General features: G+C 48.5%; 1 long non-coding RNA gene across 1 annotated transcript; it reads left to right on the plus strand.

Moving 5' to 3' along the window:
* The first annotated feature begins 3,950 nt into the window (after positions 1–3,950).
* Positions 3,951–11,810, plus strand: LOC116527299. Its single transcript, XR_004258479.1, has 3 exons — positions 3,951–4,009; positions 4,414–4,539; positions 11,731–11,810. It is a non-coding gene; the product is annotated as an uncharacterized LOC116527299 (long non-coding RNA).
* Positions 11,811–12,566: the final 756 nt, after the last annotated feature.

The following is a 12,566-nucleotide window of genomic DNA, read 5'->3' on the forward strand; positions in this document are numbered from 1 at the left end:
ATCTTTGTTATTTTTTTCCTTCTGCTAAGTGTGGACTTAGTTTTTTCTTCTTTTCCTTGTTCCTTGGGATGCAACCTTTGTTTGTTTATTTGAGATTTTTCTTTTTTGATGTAGACATTCATTGCTACAGACATTTGTCTTAAAGCTGTTTTTGCTGCATCCCATAAATTTTGGTTATGTTGTGGTTTCATTTTCATTTGTCTCACAATATTTTTAATTTCCCTTTAAATTTTGTATTTGACCAATTGCTTGTTCAGGGGTATGTTTAATTTCCATCTATAGGTGAATTTTCTGGTTTTCCTTTTGTTCTTGATTTTTACTCTCACACCATTACAGTCAGAAAAGATACTTAATTGATGTCAGTCTTCTTAAATTTGTTAAGACTTGTTTCGAGGCCTCACATACAATCTTTCCTGGAGAATGTTGTGTGTACACTAAAAAAAATGTATATTTTGCTATCTTTGGATAGAATGTTTGTATATTTCTGTTATATTTATTTGGCCTATGGTGTTGTTCAAGTTGAGTATTTCCTTATTGATTTTCTGTCTGAATGGTCTGTCTATTGCTGAAAGTTAGTTGTTGAAGCCTATTATTATTATTGTATTGTTTGGTATTTATCCCTTCAGTTCTACTAATATTTGCTTTATACACTCAGGTGGTCCAATGTTGGGTGCATATTTATAATTGTTATAGTATCTTAATAAATTGATGACTTTATCACTGTACAATAAACTTCTTTGTCTCTTATGACAGTTTTTAACTTAAAGTATATTTTGTCTAAGTACAGCCACTCTACTCTTTTCTGGTCACCTTTTGCATGTAGCATCTTTTCCATTTTTTCACTTTTCACCTCTGTGTGTTTTTAAAGGTAAACTGAATCTCTTATAGGCAGTATATTGTTAGCTCTTTTTTTTTTTCCTCATTTGGTATTCTACATCTTTTAATTAGAGATTTCAACTCATTTACCTTTAGAATAATTATTGGTTAGGTAAAGAGGTACTACTGTCATTTTATTAATTGTTTTTAGTTCAGTCATTGTGTTCCTTAGGTCCAGAATTTCAGTTTTTTTAAATGGCTTTCTCTTTTTATTTAACTTCTAATTTTGTTCATGTATTGTTTTCCTGATTTGGTTTAGTTGTTAATTTGTGTTCTCCATAGCTCACTCAACTTCTTTAACATGACTCTTTTGAGATTTTTGTTAGGAAGCTGGTAGATCTCTGTATCTTTAAAGTCAGTTACTTTATTTTTTTTTTTCCTTTGGTGGTGTCATGTTTCCCTGATTACTTGTGATATTTGCCTTGCATTGGTATCTGTGCATTTGAGAAAGCAGGCACTTCTTCTAGTCTTTACATCCTGGCTTTGACAGTGAAAAATACTCACCAGTCAGCCCATCTAGAGATTTTGGGTTGGCAACTTTGTGGGGATCGTGGATAGGCTTGTTGTTGGAGTCTTCAGGCAGTTTGGTCTGGTTTTGGGTCATCAGGTGGATGATCCTGTTTCTTGGATTTACAGAGGACTTGCGGGGTGCCAGGATCCACTACAGCAGGCCTTTTGACTGGGTTTTCAGAAGCAGACCTGGAACCCATGTCTGCAGCGCCTGGCTGGAACCCTGAGTTCACAGGAGAAGATCTGGTACTGGAGTGGAACTTAAGCATGAGTCTGTAAGGGGATGACAGTGCTGGGGGACCTGGTGTCTGTGTCCATGGAGATTAACCTGGTACTGAATCTATGTGGGCTGACCTCACACTAAGGTTAACTTGGGGAACATGGCATCTGGCCCATGGGGGCAGGTCTGGTGTCTGAAACCATGGTGTTGGGCCAGAAGACTGTATCCCTAGGCAAGGTCCTGGAGCCTGGGTCCATTGGGGCCAGCCTGGAGCCTAGTTCCATGGGAGTGGTCCTGGAATCTGAGTCTGCAGTGACTGGCCTGGTGTTAGGGTTTATAGGGGAGGGCCTGGATCCTGAGTATGTAGCTGGAGGGTTACATCTTAAGATCCTCCCACCCCAACTGAGGGGCTCAGTTGGTGTTGGAGAAGACATGGAGCCTAGGGTCATGGTGAGGGGACTTGAAGTCTGGCACTAGAGGAGCTGATTACTGGGGCATTCCTGAAGTCTGGGACCATGGGAGTAGGTCTGGTTCTGGGACCAGTTTGGAATCTGAGGGGAGCCTGAAGCCTCAGTTTGCGGGGTCAGCCTGGAGCCTTGGACTTTGAGTTCTGGCTTGGCACCAGGTTTTACTGGTCCTTAGAAAAACTCCTTCTTTATTTTCAGCACTGAAGAAGTGTAGACTCAGAGGTCACACAGTTGGCATGTGGCAGACAGAACCAGCCATGCCATGCTTCTTTGAGGCCCAGCAACCCTCAGGATCTTAGCAAAATGCCATCTTCAAAACAACTTGTCAAGATCTCACAGGCAGTGAGTGTCATGTTTTATATCGTGTACAGCCTGCAGGGCAGGGCGCAGCAGGTGTGAGTGCCTCTGTCTAGGGACTCTATTCCCCCCAGGGTTCAGAAGCAGGAAAAACGTGGGCCACGCATGTGGTCGTGAATCTCAGCCAGCTGTCTCCTCTGTCACAGCTTTCTCTCCAGTCTCACCTGAGTTCGAAAATTCCGAACGAAGTTGCTGATATTTTATTGATCTGAAGGGCATAGGGGTTCATGGGATTTTGCTGAGTCGTCTACACCAGGTGTCAAAGAGTCCGGTGCCCAGACCTTGGCAAGTGCACGTGACTGATTACCTCGTTGACAGAAAATGTGGAAGTGCGGCAGGCTTGGGACAATCTGGCTCAGACTCTTCCTTTCAGACCGGAGCACCGAGGCCCGGGCAGCGGGGGCCACTTACAGGACGTGGGGAGGCAGAGAGCAGGAGCTGGGCTCCCCCCTGCCGGCCGGCTCTTCGGACGCGCTGCGTCTTCGGGACTTGAGGGCCCGATGGCCGCGCTGCGCAGGCCGCGCGCCACCGGCAGAGGGCACCCGCGGTCCGCGAGTGTTTGCGGACATTGAACTGAGGGCCGCCGCGCTCCGTAAGAACAGATTGACTTTTACGAAGATGGGAGACGCCGCGATGCAGTCCAGCGTGGAGATGGGTCCGTCTGTGACAAGAGGCAGCGCGCTTGGAAGGCGGCTTTGGGAAATGCAGGGGCACCCGCGGTGGCGCGGCTCCTCGGAAGTCCCTGGGCAGGCCTGTTATTCAGGCCGCTGCTCACACTGAGGTGAGACAGCTGGAAAAGAGCTCGCCTTGTGCAGCGTCACACGGAGCGGCCCCGTCCCGTCAGCGTGGGGGTCCCCTGGGCGCCGGCGAGGCTCAGGCGGGACGAGGAATAGAGCTCGTCCCTGTGTCGGCCCGGGCGGCTGCTGGCGGGCGGGGCCTGGAGGGTGTCCGGGCCGCAGCCGCCAGGACCTTGGCGCGCGCCGAAGGCGGGCCTGCAGGCGGGGACCTGGCCCCGCGGGCCGGCGTGTGCGGCGCAGGGCTGGGCGGCGGGCGCCCGGAGCTGGGGGCGTGGGTCCCGCCTTCCCGGCCACGCCGGGGCGAACGCGGAGCCGCGGCCGGCAGGGGGCGCTCTCGGCCCCTCCACCCGCGCGGCCGCCGCGGGAACCCGCCCCCTCCCTCCTCCTCTTTCCTCCTCTTTCCTCCTCCCGCCCCCTCCCGCCTCCTCCCTCCCCCTCCCGCCTCCTCCCTCCCCCTCCCGCCTCCTCCCGCCCCCTCCCGCCTCCTCCCTCCTCTTCTTACCTCTTCCCTCCTCCTCCCTCCTCCTCCCTCCTGTTCCCGTCTCCTCCCGTCCCCTCCCGCCTCCTCCCTCCTCCCTCCTTCTCCCGCCCCCTCCCGCCCCCTCCCTCCTCCCGCCCCTTCCCGCCCCCTCCCTCCTCCTCCCTCCGCCTCCCTCCTCCTCCCTCCGCCTCCCTCCACCCAGTTCTCCCAGACCGACCTCTCCTGCTCCCTCTCAGCGCCGCCAGGGAGCAGGGCAGGACGAGGGGCGCCCCCTGGTCCGCCGTGGAAGCCCGAGGCGCGGGTGCCAGGGCAGGGAGCCAGCCCAGGGCTGCGGGCGCCAGCTGCGGGGCGGCCTGGGGCTCATCCGCTGCCTGGGCGCGGGGAAGGCGAGGGTCCCGTGCTGGGTCTGTGTGCGCAGCGCCATGCGTCGGCCTCAGGACGGGGACCCGGGCGAGAGACACAGATGTGGGCGTTTTCCCGTGGAAGCTGTCCCCGAGGCCGTGGGAGTGGAGGGCACTGGGCCGCGGATGGAGACAGGATGCCCCGAGGGCGGGGAGCGGGAGGTCGGGGAGGGGAGGCAGCAGGCGGGAGGGGAGGAGGGGCCGCGGGACCGGGAGAGCCGCGCGGGGCCGCAGGGCGCGCCCAGGGAGCTTCCTGCCCTTCGCACCTCAGGCTCGGGGAGCCGTTTCGTTTCAGCTTTGGCAGGTGCAGGATCTGCGCTGGAAGCCACCTTACTTCCTAGGCGGTACCTGAGGTGACGGGCAGGATCTTCTGTGATGAAATTACCCACACGAGTCACCACGGGATGACGGTGAGCAGGTGCCATGGACGGTAACACTGAGCGCATGCAGTTAACGGAGCAGGAGGGAAAGGAGGAGGGCAGACACCCATTTTCACAACTCTTCTGTGTTAGGGTTCTCTAGAGGGACAGGACTAATAGGATAGACGTATATATGAGGGGACGTTTATTCAGGAGTATTGACTCACACGATCACAAGGTGAAGTCCCGCAGTAGGCCATCTGCAAGCTGAGGATCAAGGAAGACAGTCCCAGTACCCAAACCTCAAAAGTAGGGCAGCCAGCAGGGCAGCCTTCAATCTGGCAAACCGCTGGTGTAAGCCCGAGTCCAAGAGCCGGAGAACGTGGAATCCCGTGCTCGAGGGCAGGAAGCATCTAGCACGGGAGAAAGATGGAGGAGAGAAGACTCAACCAGTCTCGTCTTCGCACGTTCCCGTGCCTGCTGATACCCAAGCTGTGCTGGGAGCTGATTAGACTGTGCCCACCCAGATTGAGGGTGAGTCTGCCTTTCCCAGTCCACTGACCCACATGCTAATCTCCTTTGGTGACACCCTCACAGACACACCCAGGAACAATACTTTGCGTCCTTCAATCCAGTCAATACTGGTTGACAGTATTAACCATCACACTCTGCAAGGAAGGTGTTTTATGTCCATTTTATAGAAGAGGAAACTGAGGCTCAGAGAAGTTATTTGTCCAAGATCATAGAGCTAGTAAACGATAGAGCCAGCTTCTGGCCAAGCTTGAGCGGTTCTAAAGTCAAAGCCCCTTCTGCTAGGTCCTGCTGATATCTGGGTGCTGCCTGACTACTGGCTGCACAATTTCCCCTTGAGGCAGTTCTTCTGCGATTGTGCCCAGCTGTCCTGCTTGGTAGAATTATCCAGTAGACACTCTTCAGTCCCTGTCTTCCATGCCATCCCTCTGGTGTGTGACCCAGACCGTGCATTCCTCGCAATGTTTCTCTCCCTTGACTCCTGCAAAGCCATCTGCTTGCTTCTCTGCCCATTTCTCCTGAATATGTTTCATTAGCTTCCTTCTCACAGTCCACCCGTGGTTGCTAGTGCTCTCAGGGTTATGTTCTTAGATATCTTCTCTTTTAACTTCACATGAGGAAGCACAAACCCAAATAGCTTCATGGCCATGGAGGGAATAGTAACCTGAATAGCCGATGAATGTCAGATATCAGGAGCTGCTGGAAGATGGCACAGATGCATGGCTTAAGGAGGGAGTGGTGGAGAGAGAGGGTAGGAGCATTCGTGAGAAATTAATCAAGTGATGTCTGGATGGGGACTACAGCCAGAAAGACGGAGAATGTGGGATCCCAGGAAGCTAGTCCTTAGGAAATTGTTTTGGGTAGATGGAGGAATTTGACATGTAGAATCTTAAAACTTACATTTCTAAAGTCATGCCATTAGGTTAGGGACTATTTTGAGTAGACACTTCAGGAAGCCTGAGGCATCAGGACAGCCATCAGGAGCTTGCTTTCCATGGAGCTCTTTTAGAAGTGGCCCAGAGGGTTTGAAGTCCAACAGTCAGGATTCATAGACAGGGGATGAGATTCATGGATCGCAGTGGAACAATAAAAATTGCTTTTCCCCTGGGGCATGAGGGAGAAAGAAGCTCTAGGAATTTGCAGAGAGCACTTACAGAATGACACTTGGTGACACTCATATGCCATCAGCCCAGCTCCAGAAGGACTTAAACTTTTTTCACAGAAAGAACAGCAAATTGGAAAGAGTAAAACTCCCTTTCAGAGGCAGCTGGAAGCCTCTCCTCCCAGCCTACACATCCTGGGGGCTCTTCCTGACCCTGCGCCTGCTCTGCACTGCTATTCCCGAGGCAGACATGGCCCAGGAACCACGTTCAGCCCATCATCTCCTCTGGCTGGCTTTTAAGAGAGGAGTGTCTCAGCTTAATTTTCAGTGAACGGCAGCCCCTGGGACCCTGAGATCACTGAATGTATTTGGCACAGGCTATGAAACCAGCCCCTTTAGACAGACCTCAGACTTCCTAGTGCCATCCAGGCCACCTATGCCCTTAACTTAGACTTGTGATGAGGTATCCTTGTGTCTGCTGGTCCTCCATGCAGCAACCCCCAGGCTGTGGTTCCTAGCTGGCTAGAGCTGATGCCTCAGAGGAGATACACTGACCCACTGAGCCCTACATCTTTCTAGACGTGCTTTTACTCCACCCTGCCTTCTCCAGCTCCCTTTGCTCTTGATTTCTGATTTGTGGTTTTATACTCCTAACTCTGTATTTTTTCATGTCATTGTTTCTTCCTAGAATGCTTTCCCCACTGCCTGACTATTCCTAAGGTTGGTACTATCTTTTCAGACCTCAGGCCACTGTGACGCCACACAGCAGCACAAACTCACGCTTCCCTCAGTTTCCACAGAAAACCACGGAATCAAGGAAAGACAAACATGGGCTGTGGCATCGTAGGGTGAAGCAAAAGACAAGCACACCCCAATCTCCAGGGAAACTTTCACTAATGTCACCTTTAATGATAACCAGTTGCCAAGTGTACCTCAGCCTCCTGAGTAACTGGAACTACAGGCACAAACCACATTTAGAGATGGGGGTCTCATTATGTGTCCCAGGCTGGTCTTGAACTTGTGGCCTCAGGCCATCTTCCTGCATATCTGGGATTACAGGCACGAGCCACTGCACCTGACCCTTCCTTCTTAACTGGTGCAGGAGGGCCACGAGGAAGGCAGAGAACACGGAGACACATACCACCCTCCACATGTAGTTCTGGGAACCCCACTCCCAGCCAGCAAGAATGCAGCCCGCGTGGGCTGGAGACATTCTTCATGCCTTGTTTTAATACATCATGACCAGTCCAGGGAAATCTCTCCACTCAGGGATGAATGAGTATATCTTTCTTTGCACCCACCGATCACCCCCTGCAGTACAACATGCAGTTTCTGGTGTGTTTCAAGCACAATGATTCAGCGCACCTTGACACGGGCCGCCCCAAATCTTTGCCCACACAGGTCCACTCCAAACCACATTAACAAGACACAAGGACTCTATCAGGGATTTTGTAGGTGTTCAGTGTGGAGGGTACATGCTGCAAACCCTGTGGTATAACTTCACTTAAAAACCCTCCAAACATTTCTTTTTCCCTGAATTCTCTCCTGGCATCAGCAGCCTTGTTTTCTCCCTCAGAGTCTCTGTGTCCGGGCCTCCCTGTCTGGGCTGCTGCATCCCCTGACTTCCCTGCACAATTCCTCTTAGTCTCTTCCATTTGCATCTTCATCCTCATTTGCTGCTGGCCTAACATAGATTGTCCTTGGGATCTGACCCTGTGCCGGAGGCCACTGGGACTCTCCCATGCCCTCCTTTCTCTCTATAATAATGCATTTGCAATTTTTAGCTGGGTGAACAACCGCCCAGAGTAGACTCTACTTCCCAGTGAGGTGTGGCCGTGTGAGTCAGTCTGATGGGACATGAGTGGCATGTGGACACCACCTCCGAGAAGGGCTCTGAAGAGCCAACACACCCCTTCCCAGGCCTTGCCCCCTTTCTCCTGGAATACCGTGGTTCGAATCAGGATAGCCCTCTGGAGGCTGTGTACGGAGGCTCTGTGCCTGAGCCTCAAAGAAAAAACAGAGAGAACATGGGCCCCTGGTGGATGATTCAGCCTTTTATTTCAACTTAAAAAAATGTTCCCAAGTTTCCTTTGTTGTATTTTTTTCTACAGGCATTATGTTTTATCATCAATAAAAAAAAATCCCACCATTTGAGGCCTATTTAAAATTTTACTTTATCGACTTCCATTATTTCCTCCTATCACAGAAGATATGAAATGATTTATAATTAGATTTTGAGAATATTTTACAGTTTTGACAATAAGGAGGTTGGAATACTGGCAGCAGAGGGCCCATTTGGGCCCCCGATTTTCTCTCTCCAGGTCGTTAAGTGTTTGACTGGGCCTTGCATCTACTGGCCCTGCATCCTGCAAACGATTTGACCCTAGGACCTCTCTTCACTGCAACATGTGAGGAGGAAAGGAGACAAAGTGAAGGGAGTCAAAGGGTGGTGCTGGTAGAGAGAGAAGAGTCAGTTCCTCCCGTATTCCTGCTTTTTGAGGAGCCAGTAAAATGTTTTTATTTACAGGGAAGGTAGTTACTGGGCCTCCTACTCATTCATGATCAAACCTGGACAAAAACCTACAGCGCTGCCTTCTCTTCTCATCCTTGGACGGGGCTCAGAGCCCAAGTCCAGGCTCTTTGACTGCAGGAGGAGGAGCCGGGGTCGGAAGACAGGCTGTGCTCTACACCGGGCTCCACATTACGAGGCCTGCACCATGGGAAATCATCTGGAGGCAGCTGTAGTCACGGCTCTCAGATGGCCAGGCGTGCCTCCTGCCACTGCAATCTGCACAGTCCTCTCTCAGAGGGATGTGGAGAGATCGCTTTGCCGGAGCCTTCTCACTTAACCTGAAACTCGGGTCATGGTCTGAAGGAGGCGGCTCTGCGTCACCCTTAGTGGTGAAACTAGAGGAAAGAGGCTCTTACTTCTCCAGTTTCTCCTCCTCCACTATTCTGAAATTCAGAGATGCAAAGTCTCAGCAAACTCAAAATGTAATTGAGCTGCCTCCAGGAAAAAATCTGCATAGTTCTGGTTCTCTGGCTCTTCTTGATCTTTCTACCCAAGGAGGTCCCAGTCACAGAACCATATATAGCTCTTGCTAATCTCTCAAGTTAAATGATAAATATTATTTAATTACAAACCATTGTGCTAGTTGTGCAGGGTAAAGAGTTTGTTGTCTGCAGAAGCTCACGACCTAGGGAGAGACAGTCATGTGAGTGAATGTAAAGGCAGGAGCTACCACAGATCCCCTAGCAGAGTTCAGTGAGCATGTAGCTAGCTTGGCCGGGGGGAGGAGGATGCTTGGGTCTGTGGAAGCTTTATAGGGAAGGGGGGTTGTGAGCCAACTCCTACGGGATGGATGGCGATAAAGACATCCCAGGCAGCTTCTGGAAATAGTCACCCAAGCAGGGATTGGGCCATGAGGTGAGTGAAGGGTGATGTGGTGGTGGATGTCATCACACGAAACTAGAAATCAGACAGGGGCTTCAAACGCCACAGTGTCTGCAAAGGAGGATTCTGTATACTTTCAGAAAACAAAAGTGACATGTAGGCATCTGTGCATCAGACGAAAGGGGAAAACGCAAAGACCGTTTAGAAATGGAAGTGCCCAAATCCTGTGGTGAGTGCAAAGGAGGCCACAAGGGGAGGACTCGCAGAAGACCTTCCGCACGTGGCCGGCGGGCGCAGCAGTGGTGATGGTGGGGACCGGCTGAGAGCCTGCCTTGCTGTGCCAACTCCCCTCCACCAAACAGGGCAGCTGGCATTTTCCTCCCACACACTTTGATTGCTTTTGATATAATAACAATTCATAGTACTTCTATAGAGAGAGTAGGAATATTTAATTATATTTAATTCTTTTTTTTTTTTTACTAAGGTTGACCAAAATTTTATTTCTTATTGATAGTGTAGAAAAGGAATGGTTTTATTTTTGTAAATTTTACAAAAATATTCATCACGTGCATTTAAGGCCAAGGACTTGGAAACCACCCATGCCAGTGAGAGCCTTGAAACCTCTGCCTTTACTCCTCTGTATCTTTCCCAGAAACTACTACAAGGTTGTAACCTGGCAAAAACAAACAGCAAATTTTAAAAAGCTGTGTGAGCTACAAAATAGTAGATCTGAATCAAGAGAGCTCTGAAGAGAATTTCCCGGAAGACAGTAATGCAGTAGTCTTAGGAAGCATTGAGTTTTCTTCCATGTGGGAAAAGGAGAACTCTTTCCCCAAACACACACTACAGATCTTTGAAGACACCAGAAGGCTCAACTACAAATGGCCAATCTATACTTAGGACTCATCAAAAGCTCACACGATGAAAATAAACTACACTTTTCAGCACAGAACTGCTGAGATGGAAAGGAAACCTGACCCCAGCTGGCTGCCTGCTATCTCTGACAGCTAGGAATCCTAAATTATGAATCAGAGCAGAAGGGGTATTAGTGCAATAATCTGGTAAATATTTTATTTCTCATTTTGACTTTGATTAATAAATAAACATCAGTGATTAGCTTTTATGAAGAAATAAATTAGATTTTGGAAAACTTGTGTCTGCCCTCATGAGCTTGACAGTTTTCCAAATACCTATTGACTTCTCTGATGAGATAGGCAGTGGCGTGCGCAGATGTGACTTGGGGTATCCAATAATGAAATGTGACAACATTTGAAAAAATTCATAACTCAAGGATGCAGTCTTTTCCAAATGACCGGTGCATTTTGTTACAAAATTTTGCAACATTTTATAATATTATGTAGCATGTTGTTACAAAAATGCTGCTTCAGTAAAAGGTCTGTTCACACTGGAATGGCTATGAATGTGACAGAATCAGAAGCCTTAATTGACATGATTTCATGTACCACATTGCAAGGAACCTTTGAGAAACTACTATTTTTGAGTTTTGGTGTAATATTAAAAAGAATATCCATAATCACCCAAAAAAGATAAATACCCTTCCCTTTTCTGAATTTTCTGCAAATATTTCAATCTTGATAGCATACAACAACAGATTAGAGATATTTGTAAAAACATAAAAATGCCACTTCCCTTACTAAATTTTCTTTTAAAAATCATTATTTTTAAAATAATTTTTTCATTTATGTTAACATATAATTAGTTATTATTTTATATGAATTAATACACACTTTAAAAGTTTCTTACCTTTAATTTCTACTTCAGCAAGTACCGATAGAATTAAATCACATAACCAAAGCTCTTTGGAGACTTTAGTAATTTTTTTGAATACATTTTATTTGGTACAATCTCTGTCATTTAAAAGTTAGGCGTTTATTCCCACCATCCTCACCTCTATTACTGTTTTACTTACAAATAGCCCTAGAAACCTATGGAAATTCCTCATAGGTGTCCTTCTGTAGACAGACATTGCACTGACATAGCACTGAAACCCCCATCTGGGGTCATGAGGGGAGAAGGCTCATTGTCCCTCCCTGGCCTCAGGGAATTGCAGGGCTGTCATTCTGCAGACACACAGGGGCGTGTGGAGCTATTCTTGATGTGGAGCTTCAACAACAAAGCCCAGCAGAGCACAAAATGCAAAATAATCATGTAAAACATTAAGTGGCACATGATCAAATCACAGCTTGTAAATAATGCTGTTATTGTAATTCTCAGGTTCTCGGAGAACTGTAAGTTCAACAGAGGAAAATGGCTCATTTGAAAAAAATGTCCATGTGTTGCCTGCTCTGGTGAGATGAAATGTCTTGAAGCCAAGCAACAGGGTTGCTTCAGTTCATATTTGTGCTCACAGGCGGGAATGTAACTCCAGGAGCGACGGAGTTTTCTTATGGTTGGTTTCTGTGACATTTGCCTGCCCTTCCAAGCGATCACAACTAGAATTGTCATTACTGCCCTTTATGGGGTCTCCAACGTGAGTTGTCCAGTTGTGATGATGGGCCCTGTCAACTGCGTGTAGTTCAGTTGGGCACATGGCTATCTGCTCTAAAACTGAGGTGTGTGTGTGTGTGTGTGTGTGTGTGTGTGTGTGTGTGGTTTTGAAAAGGTTCATTAAAATCCAGGCTGAACTTGATGGCTCACACTTGTCATCGCAGCACTCTGGGAAGCCAAAGCGGGCAGATCACCCGATACTGGGAGTTTGAGATCATCCTGGCCAACATGGTGAAGCTCTGTGTCTACTAAAAATACAAAAATTAGCTGGGCATGGTGGTGCACGCCTGAAATCTCAGCTTCTTGGGAAGCTGAGACAGGAGAATCACTTGAACCTGAGAGGCAGAGATTGCAGTGAGCCAAAATTATGCTGCTGTACTCCAGCTAGACAACACAGAGATACTTTGTCTCAAAATTTAAAAAAAAATAAAGGAAAAGAAAAAAGAAAGAAAAGGTTCATTAGAATCCAGACTTGCGAACCATGTCAACTTATGGCAAAACATACACCATCCATCTCAAAATTCTGCATTTTCATTCTGGAACTTTGCAAAGCACTACAGTAG

Source organism: Sapajus apella, unplaced genomic scaffold (genome assembly GCF_009761245.1).
Source record: "Sapajus apella isolate SASKATOON/1434 unplaced genomic scaffold, GSC_monkey_1.0 scaffold54, whole genome shotgun sequence".
NCBI classification, from domain to species: Eukaryota; Metazoa; Chordata; class Mammalia; order Primates; family Cebidae; genus Sapajus; species Sapajus apella.